The sequence below is a fragment of the Idiotropiscis lumnitzeri genome, chromosome 11, assembly GCF_059441095.1.
Source record: "Idiotropiscis lumnitzeri isolate Australia: NSW breed Sydney's pygmy pipehorse chromosome 11, RoL_Ilum_1.0, whole genome shotgun sequence".
NCBI lineage: Eukaryota > Metazoa > Chordata > Actinopteri > Syngnathiformes > Syngnathidae > Idiotropiscis > Idiotropiscis lumnitzeri.
In genome coordinates this window covers 20,846,902-20,862,853 of record NC_142401.1, presented here as the reverse complement: position 1 = coordinate 20,862,853, position 15,952 = coordinate 20,846,902, and the positions used below count along the sequence as shown (strand labels likewise).

The 15,952-nt window shown below is 43.6% G+C and overlaps 8 non-coding genes across 8 annotated transcripts; all 8 read left to right on the top strand.

Moving 5' to 3' along the window:
- Positions 1-136: 136 nt before the first annotated feature.
- LOC148328184 (5S ribosomal RNA) lies at positions 137-255 on the top strand. The gene has a single exon (XR_015845996.1). It is a non-coding gene; the product is annotated as a 5S ribosomal RNA (ribosomal RNA).
- Positions 256-1,254: 999 nt separating this feature from the next.
- Positions 1,255-1,373, top strand: LOC148328183 (5S ribosomal RNA). The gene has a single exon (XR_015845984.1). It is a non-coding gene; the product is annotated as a 5S ribosomal RNA (ribosomal RNA).
- A 998-nt stretch (positions 1,374-2,371) lies between these two features.
- On the top strand, positions 2,372-2,490 carry LOC148328182 (5S ribosomal RNA). The gene has a single exon (XR_015845973.1). It is a non-coding gene; the product is annotated as a 5S ribosomal RNA (ribosomal RNA).
- A 1,002-nt stretch (positions 2,491-3,492) lies between these two features.
- LOC148328181 (5S ribosomal RNA) lies at positions 3,493-3,611 on the top strand. Its single transcript, XR_015845980.1, has one exon. It is a non-coding gene; the product is annotated as a 5S ribosomal RNA (ribosomal RNA).
- Positions 3,612-11,402: 7,791 nt separating this feature from the next.
- On the top strand, positions 11,403-11,521 carry LOC148328180 (5S ribosomal RNA). Its single transcript, XR_015845962.1, has one exon. It is a non-coding gene; the product is annotated as a 5S ribosomal RNA (ribosomal RNA).
- Positions 11,522-12,509: 988 nt separating this feature from the next.
- Positions 12,510-12,628, top strand: LOC148328179 (5S ribosomal RNA). The gene has a single exon (XR_015845994.1). It is a non-coding gene; the product is annotated as a 5S ribosomal RNA (ribosomal RNA).
- A 1,007-nt stretch (positions 12,629-13,635) lies between these two features.
- On the top strand, positions 13,636-13,754 carry LOC148328178 (5S ribosomal RNA). The gene has a single exon (XR_015845951.1). It is a non-coding gene; the product is annotated as a 5S ribosomal RNA (ribosomal RNA).
- A 1,009-nt stretch (positions 13,755-14,763) lies between these two features.
- On the top strand, positions 14,764-14,882 carry LOC148328177 (5S ribosomal RNA). The gene has a single exon (XR_015845979.1). It is a non-coding gene; the product is annotated as a 5S ribosomal RNA (ribosomal RNA).
- Positions 14,883-15,952: the final 1,070 nt, after the last annotated feature.

The window sequence follows — 15,952 nt, the reverse complement described above, 5'->3', positions numbered from 1 at the left end:
TCATGCATTGTAGATTGTTGTTACACATTTGTGACTGTGGTTATAGTTTCAGATTCTTGTTACGTATTTTTGGATTGAAGTATTTGCCACAATAAAGACCACATGTATAAAAGGCAAAATTTTGAAAGGAATTGTCGCTTACGGCCATACTACCCTGAGAACGCCCGATCTCGTCCGATCTCGGAAGCTAAGCAGGGTCGGGCCTGGTTAGTACTTGGATGGGAGACCGCCTGGGAATACCAGGTGCTGTAAGCTTTTGCACCGCAAAAAAAAATTAAAAACTTTGACAAATGTAAGCAAGTATGCGAGCTGCTTTTTTTTATAAATTTCCACATATTCGCCTGACAGGCTGAGAGCACAAAATGCCAACATTCAGCGTCCCCTGCCTTTGGGTGTTGCTACAGTCTCGCCGTGGACGACTCGCAAATGCGTGTGGCAATTTGCAAATGCTTGTCTGGAGACTTGAGTGTGGCTCCGGAGCTCCACATTAAGACCAAAAGGGGACTCTCGTAGTCTACAGGTGTAGCAGACAGATGACCCGATCCGGTTGGGTTGGTGCAGTGAGTTTTACTAAATAAAAAGGTAATGAATCAATTTTAAAAAAATGGTGTTTACTGAATGCAATAAAGGGAAGTATAGTTAATGTGGCAATTAGCAGGTGTGGAGAAGCTTCATTCATTTTTTTTAGCTTCACTGGTTATATCATTGGTTCTTATTTTATTAGTTCCACTTTATTCTTCCATTTATTCCAATTTAATTTAAATAATGTCAAATAAATTGTACATGACCATGGGTGGATAGCAGTGAACGCCCCCCCATGTTATTGGTGGATATATTGGTGGTACGGGGCTGGAATAATATTAGTGCCCCCATGTGGTCCGAACGTGTAGCTACGGAGCCACACACAAGTCTCCTGACACGCATTTGCAAATCAGCACACGCATTTGCGAGTCGTCCGCGGCAGGACTGTAGCAAACGTCACCTGTAAGAACACAGCCAATCAAAAGGTCCCGTTTTTACAGGTCGCCCATCTACGGATTTTTGTCCGCATTTAACCATGTGTATGTGCCAACAAATCATTGTACACATTTGCTGATATTTGTCATATATCTGTGACTTCAATCATGCATTGTAGATTGTTGTTACACATTTGTGACTGTGGTTATAGTTTCAGATTCTTGTTACGTATTTTTGGATTGATTTGCCACAATAAAGACCACATGTATAAAAGGCAAAATTTTGAAAGAAATTGTCGCTTACGGCCATACTACCCTGAGAACGCCCGATCTCGTCCGATCTCGGAAGCTAAGCAGGGTCGGGCCTGGTTAGTACTTGGATGGGAGACCGCCTGGGAATACCAGGTGCTGTAAGCTTTTGCACCGCAAAAAAAAATAAAAAACTTTGACAAATGTAAGCAAGTATGCGAGCTGCTTTTTTTATAAATTTCCACATATTCGCCTGACAGGCTGAGAGCACAAAATGCCAACATTCAGCGTCCCCTGCCTTTGGGTGTTGCTACAGTCTCGCCGTGGACGACTCGCAAATGCTTGTGGCAATTTGCAAATGCTTGTCTGGAGACTTGAGTGTGGCTCCGGAGCTCCACATTAAGACCAAAAGGGGACTCTCGTAGTCTACAGGTGTAGCAGACAGATGACCCGATCCGGTTGGGTTGGTGCAGTGAGTTTTACTAAATAAAAAGGTAATGAATCAATTTTTAAAAAATGGTGTTTACTGAATGCAATAAAGGGAAGTATAGTTAATGTGGCAATTAGCAGGTGTGGAGAAGCTTCATTCATTTTTTTTAGCTTCACTGGTTATATCATTGGTTCTTATTTTATTAGTTCCACTTTATTCTTCCATTTATTCCAATTTAATTTAAATAATGTCAAATAAATTGTACATGACCATGGGTGGATAGCAGTGAACGCCCCCCCATGTTATTGGTGGATATATTGGTGGTACGGGGCTGGAATAATATTAGTGCCCCCATGTGGTCCGAACGTGTAGCTACGGAGCCACACACAAGTCTCCTGACACGCATTTGCAAATCAGCACACGCATTTGCGAGTCGTCCGCGGCAGGACTGTAGCAAACGTCACCTGTAAGAACACAGCCAATCAAAAGGTCCCGTTTTTACAGGTCGCCCATCTACGGATTTTTGTCCGCATTTAACCATGTGTATGTGCCAACAAATCATTGTACACATTTGCTGATATTTGTCATATATCTGTGACTTCAATCATGCATTGTAGATTGTTGTTACACATTTGTGACTGTGGTTATAGTTTCAGATTCTTGTTACGTATTTTTGGATTGATTTGCCACAATAAAGACCACATGTATAAAAGGCAAAATTTTGAAAGAAATTGTCGCTTACGGCCATACTACCCTGAGAACGCCCGATCTCGTCCGATCTCGGAAGCTAAGCAGGGTCGGGCCTGGTTAGTACTTGGATGGGAGACCGCCTGGGAATACCAGGTGCTGTAAGCTTTTGCACCGCAAAAAAAAATTAAAAACTTTGACAAATGTAAGCAAGTATGCGAGCTGCTTTTTTTATAAATTTCCACATATTCGCCTGACAGGCTGAGAGCACAAAATGCCAACATTCAGCGTCCCCTGCCTTTGGGTGTTGCTACAGTCTCGCCGTGGACGACTCGCAAATGCTTGTGGCAATTTGCAAATGCTTGTCTGGAGACTTGAGTGTGGCTCCGGAGCTCCACATTAAGACCAAAAGGGGACTCTCGTAGTCTACAGGTGTAGCAGACAGATGACCCGATCCGGTTGGGTTGGTGCAGTGAGTTTTACTAAATAAAAAGGTAATGAATCAATTTTTAAAAAATGGTGTTTACTGAATGCAATAAAGGGAAGTATAGTTAATGTGGCAATTAGCAGGTGTGGAGAAGCTTCATTCATTTTTTTTAGCTTCACTGGTTATATCATTGGTTCTTATTTTATTAGTTCCACTTTATTCTTCCATTTATTCCAATTTAATTTAAATAATGTCAAATAAATTGTACATGACCATGGGTGGATAGCAGTGAACGCCCCCCCATGTTATTGGTGGATATATTGGTGGTACGGGGCTGGAATAATATTAGTGCCCCCATGTGGTCCGAACGTGTAGCTACGGAGCCACACACAAGTCTCCTGACACGCATTTGCAAATCAGCACACGCATTTGCGAGTCGTCCGCGGCAGGACTGTAGCAAACGTCACCTGTAAGAACACAGCCAATCAAAAGGTCCCGTTTTTACAGGTCGCCCATCTACGGATTTTTGTCCGCATTTAACCATGTGTATGTGCCAACAAATCATTGTACACATTTGCTGATATTTGTCATATATCTGTGACTTCAATCATGCATTGTAGATTGTTGTTACACATTTGTGACTGTGGTTATAGTTTCAGATTCTTGTTACGTATTTTTGGATTGAAGTATTTGCCACAATAAAGACCACATGTATAAAAGGCAAAATTTTGAACGGAATTGTCGCTTACGGCCATACTACCCTGAGAACGCCCGATCTCGTCCGATCTCGGAAGCTAAGCAGGGTCGGGCCTGGTAAGTACTTGGATGGGAGACCGCCTGGGAATACCAGGTGCTGTAAGCTTTTGCACCGCAAAAAAAAATAAAAAACTTTGACAAATGTAAGCAAGTATGCGAGCTGCTTTTTTTTTATAAATTTCCACATATTCGCCTGACAGGCTGAGAGCACAAAATGCCAACATTCAGCGTCCCCTGCCTTTGGGTGTTGCTACAGTCTCGCCGTGGACGACTCGCAAATGCTTGTGGCAATTTGCAAATGCTTGTCTGGAGACTTGAGTGTGGCTCCGGAGCTCCACATTAAGACCAAAAGGGGACTCTCGTAGTCTACAGGTGTAGCAGACAGATGACCCGATGCAGTCCGGTTGGGTTGGTGCAGTGAGTTTTACTAAATAAAAAGGTAATGAATCAATTTTAAAAAAATGGTGTTTACTGAATGCAATAAAGGGAAGTATAGTTAATGTGGCAATTAGCAGGTGTGGAGAAGCTTCATTCATTTTTTTTAGCTTCACTGGTTATATCATTGGTTCTTATTTTATTAGTTCCACTTTATTCTTCCATTTATTCCAATTTAATTTAAATAATGTCAAATAAATTGTACATGACCATGGGTGGATAGCAGTGAACGCCCCCCCATGTTATTGGTGGATATATTGGTGGTACGGGGCTGGTATAATATTAGTGCCCCCATGTGGTCCGAACGTGTAGCTACGGAGCCACACACAAGTCTCCTGACACGCATTTGCAAATCAGCACACGCATTTGCGAGTCGTCCGCGGCAGGACTGTAGCAAACGTCACCTGTAAGAACACAGCCAATCAAAAGGTCCCGTTTTTACAGGTCGCCCATCTACGGATTTTTGTCCGCATTTAACCATGTGTATGTGCCAACAAATCATTGTACACATTTGCTGATATTTGTCATATATCTGTGACTTCAATCATGCATTGTAGATTGTTGTTACACATTTGTGACTGTGGTTATAGTTTCAGATTCTTGTTATGTATTTTTGGATTGAAGTATTTGCCACAATAAAGACCACATGTATAAAATGCAAAATTTTGAAAGCAATTGTCGCTTACGGCCATACTACCCTGAGAACGCCCAGGTGTGGTTGGTTGAGTGATTGCAGGTGTGCCTGATTGTCACTCTGCGTGAGTGTGCAGAGGTGACAGTCAGAGCTCTATGCTCCTGGCTTATGTCTTTTTTTGTGGCAAATCTTGGTTAATCTTTTCTGAATTTTTGGGAGTTTTTGTTTAGCTTTTTTTTTTCCCTCCTCCCAGCCTCCGTGCTGTGGAGGGTGGTTTCTTTTGTTTCTTCTCCCCATTCCCCCCCTTCTTTCTCCCGGATCCAGGTTCAATGGACTCATTAGGACAAACCATGGAGCAGTCATTGAATCGAGTGCCTGATGGCATGCTGGCATGCTGGCGGCGACCAAGAGACAAGGTTTGAACAGCGATGGAATGGTGAGCAATGTTGTGACTGAGAGCATAATTTTTGATAAAGACCTCACGGTATTTCTGGACATAGACAATGGTGATGAGATCACTCCTTTATGGTTAATTAGGGGAATTAAGGAAGTGTGTGGGCAGATTAAGGCCTGTCGGAGGATTTCCTCTGACAAATTTGAAATAACAGTTAGCTCTATTCAAGCGAAGAAGAAGCTACTTGATGGCTTCCGGATGGGCGCGGCGCGGATACATGGTCGGGAGATAACAACCGACGAAATGGTCGTATCCTTTCTACACCTGCCGGCATATTTTGAAGACTCCGAAATATATGATAAACTTCAGTCCTGGGGCGTATCGGCGACCTCCAATGTACGGAGGAAAATGTGGCCGGGCACCGATGTAGCTGACGGGACCCGCTTTGTTAAAGTAAGATTTACTGACACTGTAAAATCTTTACCATATTCTGCTCGCTTCATCACTGCCTCAGGGCCTGAATATTTCAGGGTGATCCATGATCGACAGGTCAAAGTGTGTAGAGGTTGCCTGTCCCCGGAACATGTGTACAGGGATTGTCCGGAATTCTTGTGCCGGAAATGTGGCAAGCAGGGGCATTATGCCAGAGAATGTAATGAGACTCACCTTCGTCGTTGTGGTGTGTGCAGACAATACCCTGTCCTTTGTGTTTGTGGCGAGGATATTTCTGTGGCCGCACCGATAGAAATGGAAGACAGTCCCACTATCGCAAAGCCGGTTGTTCGCCTGCCAGAAACAAACCTTTCAAAAGCTCACCTGTTTGAGAATAGGGAGATGAGCTCTGATACAGTGCTGTGTGGGACAAGGGTGCCTGTAGTGGAGGGAGTTATAGGTCAAAATCCTAGCTCTACTCACGAACGAGGCGGGGGGGGTGCGCATCGCCCTACCCCTGATCCCATGTCGACCGGGGCCGAACCTTTGAAGGGGGTGAGTGTTGGGCAGATTCCAATCTCTGCCCCTGAGAGGGGGGGGACAACTATGGAAAGTTGTATCCCTAGGCCGGGGAAGAAACAACATCCAGAAAGGATCAGCAGTATCAATTTTTCCCTGCCGACCTCCCTAAATGCCTCGTGCACCGGCGATACGGGAGAGAGCGAGATATCTGCGGTGGGGAGGAATGTTGGTCAGCCTGAAGGCTTATCATTGCCCCAAATGTGGCCGCAATGCCACATGGCAGAAGCCCCCTTACCGGTCGACAAGTGTCATGACAGTTGTAAATTGTCTGATGACAAAATGGAACACAGCACAGCGGAACTCAAAAAGAGGCAATCTGAAGGCTTGAGAAAAGGAAGATCGAAGAAGTCTAAGTGATAAGCCTCTTCCCCTCCTATCTTTAAAATGACTGTACTCCTTGTGTCAGCTAATGCCTGCGGGCTGCGGAGCAACCTCAAAATTGACAACATTTTACATAACACAAAGTGGGATGTTCTTTGTCTGCAAGAGACCTGGTGGAGCCAAGAGCATGTTGACAAGATTCGTCGCATGGTACGTGGCTCTGTACATGTAGCCCTCGGCTCCCCCAGGTCTTGTGGCGTAGCAATCCTGTCTAGGACCTGTGCACTGGGCCACCCCAACCTGGTGCATGCTGATCCGGGGGGCAGATTTATAGTGGTAGACTTTAATGGCTCATTGCCTCTCCGACTCATCAACCTCCATGCACCAAACCTGGAGCTAAAAAGACGAGACTTTTTCTTACATGCGTTTTCTTTTGTCAACAATAGAACAATCATGACTGGCGACTTCAATGTCGCCCTGAGTAAATTGGATATTAGTGTCAACAACACCGACAAAAATGATGTCAGCAGAAATTGTCTACTGAACTTGATCAACAACAACAATATGTTAGAAATCTGGAGAACCCTAAACCTCAGGGGGAGGGCTTTCTCGCGCAAACAAATAGTACTGGGCACGCTTAAACAATCGCGCATTGATTTGTGCTTAGCGTCTGCTTCCCTTGCGCAGAGACTGGACAATCCCAAGTACACATGGTCTGGACAGAGTGATCACGCGCTACTGTCGTTTGATCTATGTCTATACAAAAGCAGGCGGACCGGTGGTCTCTGGGTCTTCAATAATTCGCTTCTAGAAGATGAGAGCTTTATTTCAAAAGTAAACTATTTTCTTGATGGGATAAAGGAGGAGTCTAAGTATGTAGACAGGGTCACAGACTGGTGGGAAAGTGTCAAACTACGTTTAAAAAAAATGTCAATTAATCATTGTAGAGCTAAGTCTTGGGTGGAAAAATTAGAGGAGAACACTGTGAGACCAATTGCTGAAAATAACTCTATCTGCGGCGATAACACGTGGGCCTGTGGACCCGTTATTTTTCTCGCTGCAACATAAACTCGAGCTGCTTGAAGCAAAGAAGTGTAGAGGGGCAGCCCTGAGGGCCAAAGCTCAAAATGCTGTAGAGGGCGAGCGATCAACAGCGTACTTTTTGGGACTGGAAAAAAATAAACAAGGAAAAGCATATATATCTAAATTGTGGTCTCACAAATCTCACGCGATGGTCACGGACATTGATGACATTTTAGAAGAGGTCGAATTTTTCTATACTGATCTCTTCAAATTCCGACAACCGTTGACAGATCATGCCACCGAGGCCATAGCCGCCTTAAACCGGGTACTGAGTGTGGACGATAAAGACATGTGCGACAACTCAATGTCCGAATTCGAAATCACAAAGGCAATCCAAGATCTAAATAATAAAAAAAGCCCAGGTTGCGATGGTCTAACGGCTGAGTTCTTTAAGGCTTTTATGAAAAAGCTGTCACCTATCTTGCTCAATTTGTTTCATCACATGGAAAAAAAAGATCTGGTCCCTTCATCATTTTGCGAAGGTACCGTTACGTTAATACACAAGAAAGGTGCGTCTGAACAATTGAGCAACTATAGACCGATTAGTCTTTTGAACACTGACTATAAAATCTTAGCCAAAGTTTTAGCAGCTCGTCTCAAAAAAGTAATAGGTACCATCATCTCCGAAACGCACTCATATAGCATTCCGACAAGGGATATTTCAGACACTATTTTAAGTATAAAGTATTTAACTAAACACATGGCTGCCTCGTGCGGAATTCATGTCAGCCTCGATTTCGAAAAAGCCTTTGATATGGTGGAGAACTCTTTTTTATGGAAGGTGCTTGACAAATTTGGATTAGGGTCTTCCTTTACCAATTGGATAAAACGTCTGTATGCAAACGCAGCCAGTAAAATCAAAGTGAACGGACTACTGACAGGACCTGTTAAATTGGGAAGGTCAGTGAGACAGGGGTGCCCCCTGTCCTCACTACTCTTTAGCCTTGTTGTAGAACCACTTGCGGCCCTCCTCAAACAAAATAACAGCATAAAAGGCATTTGGACACCAAGTGGACGCGAAGTTAAGATTCTACAGTATGCGGACGATACAAACCTGTTTGTCAGAGACGTGGAGAGTCTAAGTGTAGCTCTCAACGAGCTCAACATTTTCTGCCAAGCCTCGGGTGCAAAAGTCAATTTTGATAAGTCCACCATGGCCGTTTTTGGTACCACCAGCGCTCTGCCAAAGACCTGGGGTTTTAAAGAGGCCACACTCAGCCAAAAAATCCTTGGTGTTTGGATTGGGGAGAACACTTCTCGTTGTGATGATCAGCAATGGGAAACAGTTTTACCACAAGTAAAATCCACTTTAGATATGTGGAAATTCAGGAATTTAACTCTGAAAGGGAAAATATTGGTCATCAATAACCTGTGTATTTCAAAATTAATTCACTCACTGACTGTCACTCACATGTCCGCGAATGTTTTAAATAGATTAAATTTAACTTTTAATTATTTCATGTGGAAGAGGGAAAGAGGTTTCATTGGGCACTATACCTTGATCGGTGATGTCCAAGCAGGTGGCTTAAATTTGACAGACATTGGCACAAAAAAGGCTGCACTACGCTTGAAGCTGCTCAGAAAGTTTTTAAATCCTGCCTTCTCAGCTCCCTGGAAGGATTTTCTTCTGCCAATTTTAGAGGGTCTAGGCCGCTACGGCGTCTTCAATCTTTGCCAGATCTTGCCTCGCACGATGTTCCCCCCTCTGGACCCCTTCGAAAAAGAAATCTTAGAGGCGTGGTGGGCATTGCGGCCATGGGTTAGGACAGAGCCAATGTCACTCCATCAACTGCAGAACATTCCACTTAGGTTCAATCCCGATCTCCTGGGCGGTGAGCCAGGGAGTGGGGAAAGGATGTTAAGTGGGGTTTTAGAAAGTGCACACATCAGAACAATGGGTGATTTATTAGACCAGAAAGGGAATTTTAACATTGAACGCATTCGCACCTTGTTTCGCTTCCACAAAGTTCCCTTTCGAAGGGCCACTGTGTTGCGCTCAGTGGGAAAAATCAGAGACTCCGTGCATTGCCACTGGGGGCACCTTCTGGGGCGGATGTCACAGAGTGAAGACACCACCACTGAGTCAGATTTAAATTATGTGCTGACCTTTGGGGCTCGACCGACTAGACTGGCAGAGTGCACAACAAAACTACTCTATCATGTGTTGCTAACCAAAATACTTAAAAAGCCAACAGCAGAAAACGCGTGGCATCAGGCATACCCCACCCTGGCTCCCTCGTCCATCTGGGCTGACATGTTTAACTGGTGTACTCCACCCAAGGTAAGTAACACTGATTTTAAAATAAGACACAGGATAATCTTTCCATGTACAACGCTGCATGCTTTTCTACCAAGTGCCTATGACAGGACATGTCCAGTGTGCGGAGAGGAACCGGAGGATTTTCACCATCTCATTCTCCAATGCCGAGTCGTGCAACATTTCAGATCCAGACTAGAAGATCTCATTGCCAGGAGGCTGGGGGTGAAACTCCCCTCGCCGGTAGTCGGTGGTGGCGGTGACCAGAATTCCTGGCTTCTCCTGTTCGGTATCATCCCTTCACCATGGAAAGGCCTAAATGTCAAAGCCCTCAAGCTGCTCTTGGCCATAGCACGTCATTCCATTGTCATCACAAGAAACATCCACCTGCATGAAAAAAGGAAAGGCGATCACTGGTCCATCTTCAAATCGTTGGTCATCTCCCATCTCACCCATCTTCAGGAACATCGACCCCAACGTTTTCAAGACGACTTGGCAGTAAACAACGGACTAGTAACTTTCTCTGCTGACAACAGTCTGGACTTTCATTTTTAAAATGCATCCTTGGTTACGACTGTCGATCGTTGGACATCCCTACTGATGTTTGTTCACGAATGTTTGGATCTTGAGTCAAACCTCTATTTGTACAGATGTTTTTATTACAATAAATAAAAAAAAAGAACGCCCGATCTCGTCCGATCTCGGAAGCTAAGCAGGGTCGGGCCTGGTTAGTACTTGGATGGGAGACCGCCTGGGAATACCAGGTGCTGTAAGCTTTTGCACCGCAAAAAAAAATAAAAAACTTTGACAAATGTAAGCAAGTATGCGAGCTGCTTTTTTTATAAATTTCCACATATTCGCCTGACAGGCTGAGAGCACAAAATGCCAACATTCAGCGTCCCCTGCCTTTGGGTGTTGCTACAGTCTCGCCGTGGACGACTCGCAAATGCTTGTCTGGAGACTTGAGTGTGGCTCCGGAACTCCACATTAAGACCAAAAGGGGACTCTCGTAGTCTACAGGTGTAGCAGACAGATGACCCGATCCGGTTGGGTTGGTGCAGTGAGTTTTACTAAATAAAAAGGTAATGAATCAATTTTAAAAAAATGGTTTTTACTGAATGCAATAAAGGGAAGTATAGTTAATGTGGCAATTAGCAGGTGTGGAGAAGCTTCATTCATTTTTTTTAGCTTCACTGCTTATAATCATTGGTTCTTATTTTATTAGTTCCACATTATTCTTCCATTTATTCCAATTTAATTTAAATAATGTCAAATAAATTGTACATGACCATGGGTGGATAGCAGTGAACGCCCCCCCATGTTATTGGTGTATATATTGGTGGTACGGGGCTGGTATAATATTAGTGCCCCCATGTGGTCCGAACGTGTAGCTACGGAGCCACACACAAGTCTCCTGACACGCATTTGCAAATCAGCACACGCATTTGCGAGTCGTCCGCGGCAGGACTGTAGCAAACGTCACCTGTAAGAACACAGCCAATCAAAAGGTCCCGTTTTTACAGGTCGCCCATCTACGGATTTTTGTCCGCATTTAACCATGTGTATGTGCCAACAAATCATTGTACACATTTGCTGATATTTGTCATATATCTGTGACTTCAATCATGCATTGTAGATTGTTGTTACACATTTGTTACTGTGGTTATAGTTTCAGATTCTTGTTACGTATTTTTGGATTGAAGTATTTGCCACAATAAAGACCACATGTATAAAATGCAAAATTTTGAAAGCAATTGTCGCTTACGGCCATACTACCCTGAGAACGCCCGATCTCGTCCGATCTCGGAAGCTAAGCAGGGTCGGGCCTGGTTAGTACTTGGATGGGAGACCGCCTGGGAATACCAGGTGCTGTAAGCTTTTGCACCGCAAAAAAAAATAAAAAACTTTGACAAATGTAAGCAAGTATGCGAGCTGCTTTTTTTATAAATTTCCACATATTCGCCTGACAGGCTGAGAGCACAAAATGCCAACATTCAGCGTCCCCTGCCTTTGGGTGTTGCTACAGTCTCGCCGTGGACGACTCGCAAATGCTTGTGGCAATTTGCAAATGCTTGTCTGGAGACTTGAGTGTGGCTCCGGAGCTCCACATTAAGACCAAAAGGGGACTCTCGTAGTCTACAGGTGTAGCAGACAGATGACCCGATGCAGTCCGGTTGGGTTGGTGCAGTGAGTTTTACTAAATAAAAAGGTAATGAATCAATTTTTAAAAAAATGGTGTTTACTGAATGCAATAAAGCGAAGTATAGTTAATGTGGCAATTAGCAGGTGTGGAGAAGCTTCATTCATTTTTTTTAGCTTCACTGGTTATATCATTGGTCCTTATTTTATTAGTTCCACTTTATTCTTCCATTTATTCCAATTTAATTTAAATAATGTCAAATAAATTGTACATGACCATGGGTGGATAGCAGTGAACGCCCCCCCATGTTATTGGTGTATATATTGGTGGTACGGGGCTGGTATAATATTAGTGCCCCCATGTGGTCCGAACGTGTAGCTACGGAGCCACACAAAAGTCTCCTGACACGCATTTGCGAGTCGTCCGCGGCAGGACTGTAGCAAACGTCACCTATAAGAACACAGCCAATCAAAAGGTCCCGTTTTTACAGGTCGCCCATCTACGGATTTTTTTCCGCATTTAACCATGTGTATGTGTCAACAAATCATTGTACACATTTGCTGATATTTGTCATATATCTGTGACTTCAATCATGCATTGTAGATTGTTGTTACACATTTGTTACTGTGGTTATAGTTTCAGATTCTTGTTACGTATTTTTGGATTGAAGTATTTGCCACAATAAAGACCACATGTATAAAATGCAAAATTTTGAAAGCAATTGTCGCTTACGGCCATACTACCCTGAGAACGCCCGATCTCGTCCGATCTCGGAAGCTAAGCAGGGTCGGGCCTGGTTAGTACTTGCATGGGAGACCCCCTGGGAATACCAGGTGCTGTAAGCTTTTGCACCGCAAAAAAAAATAAAAAACTTTGACAAATGTATGCAAGTATGCGAGCTGCTTTTTTTATAAATTTCCACATAGTCGCCTGACAGGCTGAGAGCACAAAATGCCAACATTCAGCGTCCCCTGCCTTTGGGTGTTGCTACAGTCTCGCCGTGGACGACTCGCAAATGCGTGTGGCAATTTGCAAATGCTTGTCTGGAGACTTGAGTGTGGCTCCGGAGCTCCACATTAAGACCAAAAGGGGACTCTCGTAGTCTACAGGTGTAGCAGACAGATGACCCGATGCAGTCCGGTTGGGTTGGTGCAGTGAGTTTTACTAAATAAAGAGGTAATGAATCAATTTTTAAAAAATGGTGTTTACTGAATGCAATAAAGGGAAGTATAGTTAATGTGGCAATTAGCAGGTGTGGAGAAGCTTCATTCATTTTTTTTAGCTTCACTGGTTATATCATTGGTTCTTATTTTATTAGTTCCACTTTATTCTTCCATTTATTCCAATTTAATTTAAATAATGTCAAATAAATTGTACATGACCATGGGTGGATAGCAGTGAACGCCCCCCCATGTTATTGGTGTATATATTGGTGGTACGGGGCTGGTATAATATTAGTGCCCCCATGTGGTCCGAACGTGTAGCTACGGAGCCACACACAAGTCTCCTGACACGCATTTGCAAATCAGCACACGCATTTGCGAGTCGTCCACGGCAGGACTGTAGCAAACGTCACCTGTAAGAACACAGCCAATCAAAAGGTCCCGTTTTTACAGGTCGCCCATCTACGGATTTTTGTCCGCATTTAACCATGTGTATGTGCCAACAAATCATTGTACACATTTGCTGATATTTGTCATATATCTGTGACTTCAATCATGCATTGTAGATTGTTGTTACACATTTGTGACTGTGGTTATAGTTTCAGATTCTTGTTATGTATTTTTGGATTGAAGTATTTGCCACAATAAAGACCACATGTATAAAAGGCAAAATTTTGAAAGGAATTGTCGCTTACGGCCATACTACCCTGAGAACGCCCGATCTCGTCCGATCTCGGAAGCTAAGCAGGGTCGGGCCTGGTTAGTACTTGGATGGGAGACCGCCTGGGAATACCAGGTGCTGTAAGCTTTTGCACCGCAAAAAAAAATAAAAAACTTTGACAAATGTAAGCAAGTATGCGAGCTGCTTTTTTTTATAAATTTCCACATAGTCGCCTGACAGGCTGAGAGCACAAAATGCCAACATTCAGCGTCCCCTGCCTTTGGGTGTTGCTACAGTCTCGCCGTGGACGACTCGCAAATGCTTGTGGCAATTTGCAAATGCTTGTCTGGAGACTTGAGTGTGGCTCCGGAGCTCCACATTAAGACCAAAAGGGGACTCTCGTAGTCTACAGGTGTAGCAGACAGATGACCCGATGCAGTCCGGTTGGGTTGGTGCAGTGAGTTTTACTAAATAAAAAGGTAATGAATCAATTTTTAAAAAAATGGTGTTTACTGAATGCAATAAAGGGAAGTATAGTTAATGTGGCAATTAGCAGGTGTGGAGAAGCTTCATTCATTTTTTTTAGCTTCACTGGTTATATCATTGGTTCTTATTTTATTAGTTCCACTTTATTCTTCCATTTATTCCAATTTAATTTAAATAATGTCAAATAAATTGTACATGACCATGGGTGGATAGCAGTGAACGCCCCCCCATGTTATTGGTGTATATATTGGTGGTACGGGGCTGGTATAATATTAGTGCCCCCATGTGGTCCGAACGTGTAGCTACGGAGCCACACACAAGTCTCCTGACACGCATTTGCAAATCAGCACACGCATTTGCGAGTCGTCCGTGGCAGGACTGTAGCAAACGTCACCTGTAAGAACACAGCCAATCAAAAGGTCCCGTTTTTACAGGTCGCCCATCTACGGATTTTTGTCCGCATTTCACCATGTGTATGTGCCAACAAATCATTGTACACATTTGCTGATATTTGTCATATATCTGTGACTTCAATCATGCATTGTAGATTGTTGTTACACATTTGTGACTGTGGTTATAGTTTCAGATTCTTGTTACGTATTTTTGGATTGAAGTATTTGCCACAATAAAGACCACATGTATAAAAGGCAAAATTTTGAACGGAATTGTCGCTTACGGCCATACTACCCTGAGAACGCCCGATCTCGTCCGATCTCGGAAGCTAAGCAGGGTCGGGCCTGGTAAGTACTTGGATGGGAGACCGCCTGGGAATACCAGGTGCTGTAAGCTTTTGCACCGCAAAAAAAAATAAAAAACTTTGACAAATGTAAGCAAGTATGCGAGCTGCTTTTTTTTATAAATTTCCACATATTCGCCTGACAGGCTGAGAGCACAAAATGCCAACATTCAGCGTCCCCTGCCTTTGGGTGTTGCTACAGTCTCGCCGTGGACGACTCGCAAATGCTTGTGGCAATTTGCAAATGCTTGTCTGGAGACTTGAGTGTGGCTCCGGAGCTCCACATTAAGACCAAAAGGGGACTCTCGTAGTCTACAGGTGTAGCAGACAGATGACCCGATGCAGTCCGGTTGGGTTGGTGCAGTGAGTTTTACTAAATAAAAAGGTAATGAATCAATTTTAAAAAAATGGTGTTTACTGAATGCAATAAAGGGAAGTATAGTTAATGTGGCAATTAGCAGGTGTGGAGAAGCTTCATTCATTTTTTTTTAGCTTCACTGGTTATATCATTGGTTCTTATTTTATTAGTTCCACTTTATTCTTCCATTTATTCCAATTTAATTTAAATAATGTCAAATAAATTGTACATGACCATGGGTGGATAGCAGTGAACGCCCCCCCATGTTATTGGTGGATATATTGGTGGTACGGGGCTGGTATAATATTAGTGCCCCCATGTGGTCCGAACGTGTAGCTACGGAGCCACACACAAGTCTCCTGACACGCATTTGCAAATCAGCACACGCATTTGCGAGTCGTCCGCGGCAGGACTGTAGCAAACGTCACCTGTAAGAACACAGCCAATCAAAAGGTCCCGTTTTTACAGGTCGCCCATCTACGGATTTTTGTCCGCATTTAACCATGTGTATGTGCCAACAAATCATTGTACACATTTGCTGATATTTGTCATATATCTGTGACTTCAATCATGCATTGTAGATTGTTGTTACACATTTGTGACTGTGGTTATAGTTTCAGATTCTTGTTACGTATTTTTGGATTGAAGTATTTGCCACAATAAAGACCACATGTATAAAATGCAAAATTTTGAAAGCAATTGTCGCTTACGGCCATACTACCCTGAGAACGCCCAGGTGTGGTTGGTTGAGTGATTGCAGGTGTG